This window comes from Manacus vitellinus, unplaced genomic scaffold (genome assembly GCF_001715985.3).
Source record: "Manacus vitellinus isolate BGI_N305 unplaced genomic scaffold, ASM171598v3 scaffold_16_pilon, whole genome shotgun sequence".
Classification (NCBI taxonomy): domain Eukaryota; kingdom Metazoa; phylum Chordata; class Aves; order Passeriformes; family Pipridae; genus Manacus; species Manacus vitellinus.
In genome coordinates, this window is record NW_021939189.1 from 11,919,951 (window position 1) to 11,934,221 (window position 14,271).

Consider the following 14,271-nt stretch of genomic DNA (forward strand, 5'->3'; position numbering starts at 1 on the left):
TTGTGAGTCCACAGTTCTATAATTTGTAGGGATGACCTATGCAATTTTCCTTCCACTCTATCTTCTTTCTTAAGTTTTTCATCACATTTCTTATTCTACTTAATCATAGCCTGGACTGATAAATCATACTGTAAATCAGCTTATAATATATAAACCTGTATTTAATTCAGACACATTCTGCCTGAAAACATTAATGAATTCATAATCAACTACACTGTTTTCAACTTTCTTAAATACAGTAGCCTAAGTCCAGATTTTTGACGAATTTTTAGGCAAATTTACCATGTTTTCTATCAGTCTGGCCAAGACTACCAAGACCAGTCAGTACCAGCTGTTACTGCAACCCTCTCACATTAGAGATTTCCCACGAGCATCTCGGTTCTGTAGGTGGCACAAAACACATATATATCATGGGTTTTTCAAAGTATCACCCTGTGCATTTTGAAAGCTACCTATCCCATGGAATGCTGAGAAACTACACTACATCTTGGTATTTGTATGAAGACATTTATTTAGTAGCATCTGGTAATAGCTAATGATATAAGACATCAGCCTGTATAAAAAAGTTTGAAACCAAAAGATCGGTTTCCCATGTTCACGGAGGACATAACTAAAATTCATCTCTTACTTATGGATGGTAATTTTAGTTTGCTTAGTTTTTTTATTTATGAACTTCTTGCTGGTACAGGCACCATATAGGACTTTTTACTAGTGCAACTAGATAGATGAAAGCAGGTTCAAAGTGAGATTTGACTTTGTATCTATCTTTCAAGATCTGCTGTGTATAATACACACTAAAAGCTTCACCTAGTTTGGCCTCATTATATCTTCCTTAATTGAGTCTTAATAAAAAGACTGTGTTCTAGTGTGAAATGTATTAATTGGTTTTCAAGAAGAGAGGCTTGAAGCGATATAGACATCTCAATTAGGGATGCATTTCAACATAAATACAAAATTTAAGCCTCTTGTGATTGTCAAAATGACTTAGAGCTAAACACAGTGAACAGACAGACCAAGTCTCTAGATATATTTTGTACCTAGCTAGGAAGGCAAAGTATTTCTATAGTAGATTGATTTAATGCTGCTGAAGACTAAAGCAGGGCTACATCTTGAGTGTATGAAAGGCTGTCACAGAGGGAAAGCTTAATTTATCAATTTGCCAGTTTCTCAGGGGAAGCCATTAATGACAACAGTATGAGGCTGCCTTTTAGCAGGATTCATTGGACTTATTTTCCTAACTTACAAAAAAAATTCTAACTCTTCCCCCCATAAAATATCAGACATGTCAAACACACAAAAGGACAACAGGAAATGCAGCTCTCATTACCAAGAGGACCATCTATTCACCTCACAGTTTCCTGCTTATATTCAGAACTCTGAGTGCCATTAAACCAGTACGTTTAAAATAACAACAAAACAAAAAATCCAAACACTCCAAAGCCGAACAGACCCATCCTACAAAATGTTACAACTCACTGTGCACCTCATAAAAGATGGTATCTTTTAAACAGTATGGCTTGCTTACACCTGTAGATGCCCAGGCAAAGGCACACACAACATATGAGTCAGTAACTACTTCCTGAAAGTATCATGGAGCATTCTAGTAACAACTGTTCAACTATTAAAATAAAACAATTTTTAGTACCAACCAAGGATGACTTTAAGGAAATTACAAAAATCTGTGCAGCATAACTAGAAGAAAAATATCAGCTGTATATACAGCTCCAGCCTAGAAAAAAACCCATGTAAAACTACACCCAAGTCTGTGTCTCCCTGACTCAAACCAAATTTAAACCTATCTGCAGTTCTATTAAATAGTTAGACCTATGAAATATGCTAAACTTACGCAGACCACGTGTGACCACCACCACTAATCTCCATTGGTTCTGTTTCATCACAAAGTCTGGAAAACAGTTAATAAGGAATAGTGTCTGAGACAAGAAGTTTTATAATGATTTACACAGTTTTTTACCTGTTACTTGGAGTTTGTAGCTTGTTAAATTAGTGTAGTTTTAATTAAACACCTGGTTAGCCCCACGAGGTTTCAGCACAGCTACTGCTCCCAGTGAGAAGGGGTGAGAGCTGAGTCTCCTTTGGGCTTTGCACATCTACAGATGGGTCAAGTTTCTTGATCTCAGCTCTGGCAGAGGGGTGACAGAGCAGAAGCTACTCTGCTGTTTTTCCATTGCTGAGCTTGCACTGTAGCAGCTCTCCCATCCAATGACCCCTTTCTTTGATCTCACAACAGGTTCAGGGAAAGCAAAAACTGACAGTGACTCACTGGTAGAGACAGAGCTGAGGTTTTCTTTGCTTGCAGAGACAGAAGAGCTGACAAGGCCAGGAGACAACAGTGCACTTCCTGGCATTTCTGCCCCTGCCTGGGTGACAGGATGAAATGGAGGAGCATACCTATATTTAAATTCCTTACCCTTTCAAAGGATTCACTCTGTTGTTCTAACCATTGTTAAAAGGTGAACAAAAAGGATTCTGTCACCTATGAGAATGATCCTCTTTTACCAGGAAATTCTCCAGTGGTTTTGATCATAATTTTTATGTTTAACCCATGGACCAAAGTATGCTTGCCCCTGGAAAATTAATTGCCCCACGGGAATTGAGAATAAATCAAAAACATTGAGGCCTTCAAACACCATTTTCATCAACTAACAGCAGTGCCCTTCTTTAACATATTTAGGCAGATTGCAGCTATCACAGAGAGAAACCTTTGGGACTGAAATGTCCTGCTGGCACAGAGATACAGATTTGCAGAAGACAGGCATGTGTTACCAGAACACAGACACGTCTGAACACCAGCGTTCAAGATGTACATCAGCTGTTCTCTGAGGCTCTGAACTTTTCCACTGGTACCCCAGAAAATGCAAAACTTAAAATTCAAGAGCATGTTACAAAACTTGTAACTGGAATACAGTGACACCTGAGACAGTCAGGATAACTCAATTTTTTTCAGGGAGAAGTTTTGAAATCTGTGAGATCTGTGCAAGCTTTGAGCTGGAGCCTGCAGTGGAAAACTTGAAATTTTGTCTCAAAGATCAGAGTGAGAATTGGTGTCCTAGTGGTAGTTTGTGACTTCATTTTACTGCCCATTCTCCAGAGCTTACACAGCTGTTCTGCACAGGGGCTGGATCAACCTCAGTCAAACCAGTCAGGCTTTTATGGCTTCTCCAGGACCACTGCCAGTGTTTTTTGCCAGCTCTGTTTTTAACTGAACTGAACTCATGTTGGGTTTTCTCAGAGATCAAGGGATGTGTGAAGAAAGTCTCCAGACCAAGAATGTCAGCCTTACAGAGCTATGGGGAAGCAGCAAGCAAGGACTTTGCCTTTGTGATCCACTTGGTTAGCACATGTTTTTTTTTCTCCACCAAGGGAAGATAAATTCTCTTTTGCAAACCCCTTATCCTTTACTGTGCTTTCACCTTTTAAACCCCAAAACTGATGGGAATTCACTGAATAGAGTAAGGGACCAGATTTCCATTTGGGTCACTCCAGTCATTGAAAAGGATTTAGTTTAGTCCCCAGTTGCTATTAGACCCCAATAACTCCTTTCTGCTTCTGTTGTCCCAAAAACATTTCTTACACCCAGTGTGCAATAAGCTGATCCACACACAGAGCTGAGATATTTGATTTCATTTCATTTCTGCACAGAGATGGGAGCTAGGTGGTGAATCCAAACCTTCATTATGCCAGGAGCTCATTTTTATACTCTTGGAAAAATAAAAATTTGTTATTTCCCATGTATGTAACAGCCTAAAGTTATAGTCCTTGTCTTTGCAGTCTCTCATCTCTGTTTGAAGATAGAGTGCACACTTATTTACCACACATGCTCTATGAGGAAGGGGCTTATGTGAGTAAAGGATGATCTAGGGTGGGTATTTTATAATGTTAATAAGCACAAAGTTCAAGTAAAGTTGTTATTTGGTTTTGTAGTTTGATTTAGTGTCCTCCTGCTTTTACTTCTTGAGCCGTGGCTCTTGGTTCCTGTAGGTTTGGTTATTCCCTCATTTTTCATAAGTTCATTTATTTGTCCTGTACTATACTGTGGTCACTTTTTAACCTTTTAATGGTATTTTATTTCAACAGTTCCAGACTAGGCAAAAGCTCTCCCAAACAACTAAATAGTCTCTAAGATATTCTGAGGATTTATCATAGGAGCATCCCTGCAGGAGCTCTAACTCCTTCCAAATGCAAGGTGAACAAACTGAGCCTAAAGATGAACACAGATATTTGCATTCACGTGCCTCCTCTTTCTTAACAGCCATGTAATCCTGCTCTTCCTTTTGCACACAATGAAAGAAAAGAGAAAAAAACCCAGCTCTTTTGAAAGCTAGCTAGCAAATGCAAATTTAAACCCTCTTTGCCCAGTACAGAATGTGTCTGAATTCCATCTGTATCACACTGCTACATGCCAATTACTTTAATTAGGGTGAGATCCAAGATTCACAAGAGAAAGTTCATAGTGCAATTAAGAAATAGTTTTTCTCCTCAGTGCTCCTCTTTCATCTTCTTTGCTCATTTTCCTGCTTCCCTCCCACCCTTTCTCCTTTCAGGGACTTTTTTATTCTGATTCTTTAGTCATTTGGCATCAGCATTGTTGCACTTACATCTTCAGGCAGGCAGGAAAGCCAAAAAGCTGGTTGTCTTTAATGCTTCCAAGTAAGGTGTAAAAAATGAAAAGGAAAGAAATTAAAGTGAAAGGATTTATACTGTTTAGAGCAAGGTTTGGTGTGGCGTGGTACAATGTTTTGAAGGGTATCTTACTAAAAGCAGTGGCACATTCTGCCAAGAAATGCCAGTGCTCAGCACTCAGGGAGCTGGGTAATCTCACAGAAACACAAAAAATGTACTTGTCAATGAAGGAAAGAACTGATTGGGATGTGTAGATGTTCTCCAGGATCTATAATCAGCATGATAATACTGAATGAATCAATGAAATGAGCGTTGTCTTAACAATACCAGCAAAAGTCATACATCTGTCAAGGTTTATTACAACATCAATTTTCATTTGAAGAGCTACCCGGTCTCAATCTTCTTTGCAGTTGAGATGGATTAACACCAACAGTGGGCAGCTTTTAACAATTCCTATGTTACATGGTAGCCAAGGCTATTTTTTCCCCTCTCTTGACACTTCCAACCAGAACACACCAGAATTTGCCTGAAAAAATTTCTCCATAAAATTCTTTGTCTGTAACAAAATGCCTTCTGGGTTGGAAGCATTATACAAATTCATCACAAAACTGGTTCTGAAGGGGGAGGATTTATCTTTTGTTCTTTTGAAGGATTTGTAAAGTATTCACTGGATTCATTCATCACATCTTACTTCAGCTACAAACCTTTCATTGCTTGGTAACAGAGAAAAGCCAAGCTAAGTGTTGTTTCTAAAATTTATCATTCTGGAAGCATTCTAAAACACTGTGATTATTTTTCATAATTATTACTATTACCCTTATTATTATTATTATGTATAAGCCTGTCTTTCTTTTAGTTCAGGTTTAAAAATTAAGTGTATTCCACTAGTCAAGCAGGTGCCTCCATTTAGAATGTGTCTCCAGAAACTGGTTTAGAATCAGGTGCTAATCTAACTAACATGCCTTAAAACCTCTCAGTTAAACAGCATTACAAAAGAAAATTCCAGAATTTAAACCATCTATTCTTTAATCTCATACATATGCACATTACTCATCATACCTTACTGTCAGCACAGTCAGGCTGATGGTCAAAGTGATGTGACACTCAGTGCAACACTTTGTGCACCCTTACAGCTGTAAGGAGACATGTACTTCATTCAATCTGAAACTTTCATCATTTTGCTGTACCATCACATCTGAGACTGGACTGAAATGGAGCATTTTTGAAAATTCAGCCATTAAGATCTTGACATTCATCTGTCTTCTGGCAATAGGAATGTCATCACTGATTATGGAGATTAGTGTTGAAACATCTGGGTTTAGAATTATACAGAATAATTTCTCAATAAACACTTTTTTTCTTCTTTGCTAAACCTGAATACATTTTTTTTTTTTTAGTGGAGAAAGTAGGTTAAGAATCAGTGTTAGATAGGAAATAGGTTTATTCTTTAAACAGAAGGGGATGGATTCCTAGTCAGGATAAATTATTTAAACACTGATTTATGCCAGCTGAGAACTGGTCCCTGCCTCATTAAAAGAATGATTCAATCCTCTGTCTTGTAGTAGGTGCCAATATCTCAGTGACTTCATCTAAAGCCAGATCAGATTATAGATACTTTAAAAGCAAAATGTACCAGTGTGACCTCAGTTGAAGCCATTGTATTTATAGTGTGCAAAACCTTCAGAGGGACGCTCAGCAGTCACTTCTGAAGGGCTCTTTTGTTTTCTTTAATTAAAACCTATTTCCAGTTGATTTCAGCTTAACTGAATGAAATAAGGATCTTCCACATTTGGATTTACACCAACTCAATTTTGGTCGTTTACAGTCATACCTTGGTTTGCTGGAGCATCTTTCCCACACAGGAAAAGCCACTGCAGACAATGCAAAATCCTAAAAGCTGCTTTACAGTCCTTAGATATTTACTCCAGTGAACATCTGTCATATTGACCGGGTTGTACAACTATACAACTAATTTGCAGTTCTTCAACTCCTTTTGCATTGACGTAAGTGAATGTGATATGGTGGTGTTTGGGGCATTTTTGACTGCTATTATTAATAACAGTTTTATTTATTTTTTTTCTGAAAGTAAAGACTGAAAAAGTAACAGAAATTAAACTTAAAGCAAACTTGGTGCTAGTAGGTCTAGATTTGGACTGACAACATAAGTAATCCTGAAACATATACACAGTTTTTAAAGTTTATGAATGCACATGTGCACATGCATTACGATGAGAGTCAATTTATGATGAAACTGATCCTTGTCTGAAAAAAAAGTAACAAAAAAAATATGTATTTCTAATTGACTAGGCAAACACACATATGAGAGAGTGAAGGCCACACTTAGGATCAACTGTGACATTATTTACATTTCCAGAAACATGTATGTCCAAAGTTTTTTTTCCACTGGACCATGATACAGGAATTACATTATTACGTCATTAGCATTTAGATGGAAATAAATAAAATGTGCAATTTTGATTTTTTTCAAGTTCTTTAAGTTTTCTTTAGTGTAAGTTATTCTCTCAATAACCACATTTTTCTCCAGAAATATAAATAGAAAAAAAAAGATTATTCACTGTGGAACAGAAGTACTGACTTGATACTCAGTTTCAGAGTCCCACGTGCCCTATCATTAGTGGCAGACTGATTGTTTTCTACATTTCAGCAAAACACACTGGACTAATTATAATTTCACCAACACTGGAGTTGAAGAACACAGATTAATGATCAGCAATTAAAACATCAACAACATCACAAACAATAATGTTTCATACTGTTAATTTCTGTTGCCTGAAGCCATGCTATTTCTCTTTGGGCATGAAATACATAATAGAATCATTACTTCCAACATGAATAAAATGCTATCATATTACATGCTGAGATTCATATACTGTAGCTAATTTCCAGTACCTAGAAAGGAATATGCAGTTGGTGTATTGTGCATATGTAATAGGAAGCTAAATCAGTGTTAAGATCTGAAAAACTAGAAGTCAGTCATATTGCTCTATCCAAACATATGCAGCACCAAACCCAGATTTTAAACAACCATAAGCTTGGTGTAAACAAAGTACATCAGACTGGAGTCTTTACCTTCAAAAGTTTTTCTCACAGACCAAAGCTGCCAGGTTCAACTGACAGAGGTACAGCCTGGTCCTTTGTGCTACATTTCCTTAGAAACCCAACATCATTGTAATCCTTTCTGTCTGGTGCAGCATTCTATTTAATCAAGTTTGTAGCACAAAGCTCATCTGATGTCATTTCTCATTTGTGCACTAGGAAATCAGTGGCTGCAGCTGCAATCCCTGCAGTTGGTAACCACAGCTTGCCCTTGCCCTTTGAGCATTTGCCTGTGGAGTTTGGAGGCCGTCACCCCACAGTCAGTGTGGCTGCTGGGAGCACAACCAGGGCAGGACTTAAAACAGCCCTTTTGTCAGCACAGCTGCAGGGCCATCCCATTAGCTGTGGTACGAGGGATTTTGTGAACTCTGCTGCTGTAACGCTGTTTTTGATACGCTCAATATTCTCTGTTACCTTTTCCACCTACTGAAATTTATGTTGGTAGATGCATTCAGTAAACCGAAAAATAAACAAATGTACTATCTCTCTGTTGAATGTCAGCACCTTTATGTGATCTGAAACATGGAAGAGCAAGCTGGGGGATAGCTTTGTTATGAAAGAATGGTGAGCAGTGGCAGAAACACAGCAGGAATGAAAGCAAACATGTGAATGTCACTGGTCATTTTCAGAATGGAAATATTCCATTCACTCAGATGCAGGCCTGTTGTGGAAATTGAAATGGATAATAAACCTAGCAAAATCATACAAGAGTTAATGTTTGCTACATTTAATTCAACTGGGTAAAGCAAGATGTCAGCAGCTGATGTGTTATTTACTAATTATTTATCAAGGAGCAGCTAAGTGGTCTCTCACCAAGGGTATAGATATTGCTGGTGACTATAGAAGTGCTAGACTGATGTGGAATAAAACAGCCCAACAAATAGGAAATATAGAACCTGACACTATCAAGACTAGTTATGTCCAAAGCCAAGACAGGTGCAGAACTGTAAATGGACACACAGATAAATAATTCACCCACCAGCTCACAGGGATGATCTGCCTGGTATAGCAAATATCAGACCATCAGGCGTGTCATGGAAGAAAGTGGAACTCAAAGGCAGGTGCTCCATTTATCTGCAAAAACTTTCTGATTCTTTTCTAACTACAGACATTTCTGGTTCCTTTCTAAGCAGCTGGAATTAAAGCTGTTCATGAGCTGCCACTCATCAACAAAGTAAGATTCCGCCACCCTGACTTCATGCAACAGTATCTCACAAGTGTCATTAAAACCAGCTGGTACATTTATGAACAGAAATGTTACTTGGCAGAATTTTTCCCTAATACATTAGCAGCCCTGGAGGCATTGTCACAGAGCTGTGCAAAGCCAGAAAAAGATTGGGTTTCACTTCCCACCTCAGATTCCCAGGAGCAGCAGGGATTACAGCAAGAAAAGTCTTTAGTGATTGCAAGAGATTTTCCTTATGTCACTTAATGGGATGCCCTCTGGCCAAGTGAACGTACTCTGTGGGTTCTGGATACAGCCAGGTGGAAATGCACAGTGTTTGTTCCTATGATACAGAGAAGTAAGGATGCTTCCACCTGACACCTAACACATGGCATATGGGCAACTATTACAAGTGATAAACAGAATGTCTGTTACCATTTTTCAAACATAAGCACGGGTGGCTAAAGGCCCAGTTTAAGACAATTCCCCTTTTAGATCCAAACAACAGGTGGAATAGAATTAGCATCATTTTCATAAGATACTTTATGGGTATTGTCAGATGCTCAGACAATGGGGCTGCTTATACATGCAGGAGTTTGGATATGGACTTTCTGTGCATTTAAACATAAAGAGCTACGATTCCCAAGTAGCTTTGCCAGTTGGAGGAGAGCCAAAGACACAGCTAAAGAGCTGTGCATGGAATTCAGATACCAACTCAGGGAAACACTTTACTCTCTGCTGTAAAGCTTTTTCATTGCCTCGTTCGTTAACCTTTCCTTGAGCACTAAAATACTCATTACCTTCTCTAGTGCAGTATGTTCATGCAGCATTATTTGTGATCACTGATGGTCACAGTATGGTGGTGTCCAGTTAGTATAATCCTCAAAATGGCAAACACAGTGAACCATTCTGGAGCTTAGTGTTGTCATGACAGCTTCAGACAACCTTGCTGCAGCTCCAGGGGAGGCTTCAAATGCTTCTGTGTGTGAAGAGTCAGCCTCATATTAACTTTATATCCACTATTAGAGAAATTTTATTTGACAGTGGATGTTCTTAAACATATTTTCTTCATTTTCCTTTTTTCTCTTTGCACAAACTTTCATAGACTTTAAACTCTACACAAGGATCCTACTACAGGTGCATGGGTGCTAAAATCACAGACTTCATCATGCTGATGATTCCTCACCTAATTGTGCTGGCCTGCCCTCTCATAACCAACCCCTACTCCCTGAAAAGAGCTGTAACAGATACCCAAATCCTGCAATAAAGCCCAGATCATTCTGCAGTGCAAGACTTACCAAGAACATTCTTCCTTGCAGCCCTACAAACACTATCATGATGATCCTAATCAGAAGAGCACAAGCAAGCTCCATCCGTTATGCCAGTGGTGTTTTTTCTTCTAAATATGTATTTGGTGTATGTATTTGGAAGACATATCTATGCAAGAATAAACCAATTCAGAAGCACCCTCTCAGGAGATCTGTATTTGAAAGGTGTAGAAGTACCTGTACAGCTTGACCTGATATCAATGGCATCAACAAGTGCTCAGTTCCAGACCTGGATATAATGGAGTCAAACAATGCACTGAAGACACCCTACAAACACATACACACAGCCTCAGGCACTGTGACTTCATTTTAATTTTTTTTTTATAATCACAAAGCCAGACTCCAGCTCAACAAACCCATGAAATGAAATCACTTTTCATTGTATTATTCATTTTGGATGTAAACTTCTTGTGGCAGACGTCACCAAAGGATTTCAGACATAGAGAGAGGTGTTCTTACATGGCTTTCAGCAGCAAATAATTAGGTATTTGCTCTCAGAATAATACACTGAATCTTTTGAGAAGTGTGTAAGCATAAAGGGGTTTTATACAGCAGTTTCACAGTTGGTAAATCAAACACATCTTATCAAAATGTGACCTATTCAAATGGCAAGTGATGTAGTGAAGAAAGATCATCCCTTAGCTGAGAACATGTTAAGTTCAGCAAAACTGTCAAAGCCCTTTAAGGCAAACAGCCCATTACAGACCATGAACGCTGTAAACTATTATCACTGCCAAGGTAATGTGGGATAATTTCCCCAGAACTGAAAAGCTGACATGTTGTCATTTGACTTTTCCTCAGAACTCTACAGATAGATCATCTGTGCAGATAACACACTCAGCACTAGGAAGGTTTTCTCTCTTCTCAGAACAGCCAACATAAAAGAGGTGAAGGGCAAGCCTGTACAGGCTACAGAAGTTACAGCAGCCAGAAAAAATACAGCAACAAAATCTCTTAAGAATTCCATAATTGTGTACTGCTCTGTGGTACAGAGCTTAGAAAAATCAACTGAAAGACTGGCACAAATCAGGACACTGATTTCTCTATCAACTGTACAGAAATATTACAGCATTGACTCCCAGCAGTGGAATCCACAATCCACAAGTTTACATGATTAGCTGCAGCCATTTAACTCACCAGGCGTTTGATCGATATCTCTGTCACACAAGAAAGGACACAAAGTGCTTTGGGAAATGCTAATGGACATCCTGAGGTAAAACTGCCTTATAAAAGCAGTTTCCCATATTTGTACACTAGAGGGATCTAAACCAGTGAAAGTGCTGCAGTTGCACAGGAGAGCTTACACAGGAGACACGTTCTGCATTGTTATCTCTATCTTTTAATTATAATAGCTGACCATAGGGCAAAAAAGGTTTCCCAAACATATAAGACTGTTAAAAAGCCAATACAAAAGCCTGAGGTTCCTCAGTAAAAAAAGTCAGCGGATTACTCACTGTACCTATCGGAACAGGTTTTTTGGTGCTCTTGCAAGTTTAAGAGTGCAGAGTGTCAATGACACCTTTAGGATAATTACTGTTTTCTCCTGGCATGAATCAGGTCCCAAATACATAATCACTTTGTAACAGGTGCAGATAGATTATAAAAACCAAATAGATATCTCATAGGAAACAAATAGAACACGAGCATCTAATGGAAAACAAATATTCCTTTAGACCTTCAAATGACAGTTGTGATATAAAATACTGCAAGAAATCAAATAATCTGGCACTTTCTACTCTCTGCAACTTTATCATATATTATCACATCTTATTGAGCTCCCACTGGTTTGATATCACAAAAATTGGTTAAAGAGAACATAGAGAGTTTACTGTGTTCAGGAGGCTGAAAAGAAATGTTTTGTCCCATTGGAATTTTAAAATAAATAGAAGTTTAAGAGACCATGGACCACAAAGTTAGTTTAAATCACTTACTGAGTGCAAGATCATAGTCACTGCTTTTCAAACTGGAACACATAGATCTGTACTATTGGGTATGAATAAGAGCTCTAGAGAAGCAGTACTTTTTTTTTATCGCTGTCCCTCATATGCCAATCAACAAAAACTGCAGTCATGTTTAACTACAGAAACTTGAGCTCATATCATAAGGATTCACGGTTTTTTGGTGCTCTTGCAAGTTTAAGAGTGCAGAGTGTCAATGATACCTTTAGGATAATTACTGGTTTATCCTGGCTGTAAAATTCACCCTCATTCAGACTTTAATCAGTTCATAAAAACAACTACTTATTGAACAGTGGCTTGAGTGAAAAAGTGTAGCTTTGCCAAAAAAAACTAAAAGCAAGAAAATTTCAAAACAATACAGAACACTGATTTCTAACATTTCTAAATAGAAATTTTTAAATATATTATTTGTTCCAAAGAAAACATCTCAAAATTTGTATTTCTTCACATATCTGACCTTTCCCAATATTTTATTATGTAAATAAAAAGATCCCCCCAAAAACACTGGGTAATGCCTGTCTCAGACATGTTTTTCGTATCCGCGTTTCAGAATCACCAAATAACAAAGAATTTCACAATTTGCACTGTTCATTTCCTTTACAAGGACTTTATCTAAATTCCATATAGCTCCTAAAATATTGTTAGCCACAAAAAATGCCAAAGGTTTCTGCATCAAGGTGCAATTCCCTTAAGCCTCACTTTGAACTTGCTAGGATATGCTCTGGCTGAATTTTATACAGATCAAGTTTGCTTTGAGATTCAAATTCAATACTTATGAAAATGACTTTGTTTAAAGCTACACTATTCAAAGATTTTTCTGCCCAGAAGAGCCCCTTTAACTTTCAAGCTGTACTTACTGTATTCACGTGAGCCTTGAGCAATCCCAGCTCCCTCTTCTCACTGCAGTATTGTTTATGCTCACTGATAGCTGTTCTCCAGATCTTGGAATTTTCTTCAATTGAATTCTGTCTCTAGAGAGTACTGATTCATCCATTTCCTGATAACACCTATGTTCTCTTTGGATTGCTAAGAGACACAGCAAATACTGCAAAAGGAAAAAAAAAAAAGTTTTAAAATTTTAAATACATTTGAACTTTGCTAAATTTACTTTTCTTATTCTTTCTTTAAATGAATATTCATTTAATTGAGTTTCATCAGCATGAACGGACACAGAAAGTAAATTTTTAATTTGCTTCTTTCAGGTACTCACACCAGCAACTAGACAGGTTAGATGTTTATGGATAATGAGGAGAAATACAAGTTTATTAGTGAGAACTGAATATAAAGCATGCATCCTCATGCTTCAAGGCATTACAAAAATAAATCCAGAACTTATATCCCTTAGTTCTATAAATAACATCTGACAGTGATTAAGGAGAAACTTTTCCTTCCCCTATTAGTTCCATAATTGCTTGATGGTACTGTATTCTGAAACAATTCTATCAGAGAGACAATGGACACATGCACACTCTGCTAAAGAGAAAACTAATTTGCATCACATATTCATTCCATGGTAACTGTGCATGTTTTCAGCTCACATAAAGGAGAGGTTGCTTATCTCTCAGTAAAAATAATGCAATTTATCTTGTATTTTCTCTTGGGTATATCAGGGTATGAATATGCCCAATGCTTCTCGTGTAGCAAACCAACTGAAAATTCTCTCAGAGTGCCTTGCCCAAGGGGTTGTACACCTTGACTAAAGGCCTTCCTGTTCTGCACAAATTTGCAGTTCAAACTTCTGTGTCAAAATGTACACTTGTCTTACAAACACCCACTTCAGAACACAGCCAGCAGTAAGTGAGTGCCCATACTCAGCTCAAATCAAACAAACTCTTACAGAAGAAACCTTTATCTGAGAAAGTTGCAGGTCTTTGAATATCTTACAATAAGAAAAAGATGCAATTCATTAATTAATTTATTCATTGTCATTTATCAGCAATAACCATTAATAGATGTCTGCAAGATGCAAATGGATCCCTTTCAATGTGCTTTTCAGGCAACTCTTTACAATACCATGGCATCTAAACAAAACGTTACAAGCTGACATCTTGGGATGTTATTT

The 14,271-nt window shown here is 37.8% G+C and overlaps 1 long non-coding RNA gene across 2 annotated transcripts in view; it reads right to left on the reverse strand.

Moving 5' to 3' along the window:
* LOC108639087 overlaps positions 1-13,250 on the reverse strand; it is a 193,226-nt gene extending 179,976 nt beyond the window's left edge. For both annotated transcript variants that reach the window (XR_001920248.1, XR_001920247.1), the window contains exon 1: positions 13,067-13,250. This is a non-coding gene — a long non-coding RNA (uncharacterized LOC108639087). The remainder of the gene's footprint in view (positions 1-13,066) is intronic.
* Between the last annotated feature and the right edge of the window lie 1,021 nt (positions 13,251-14,271).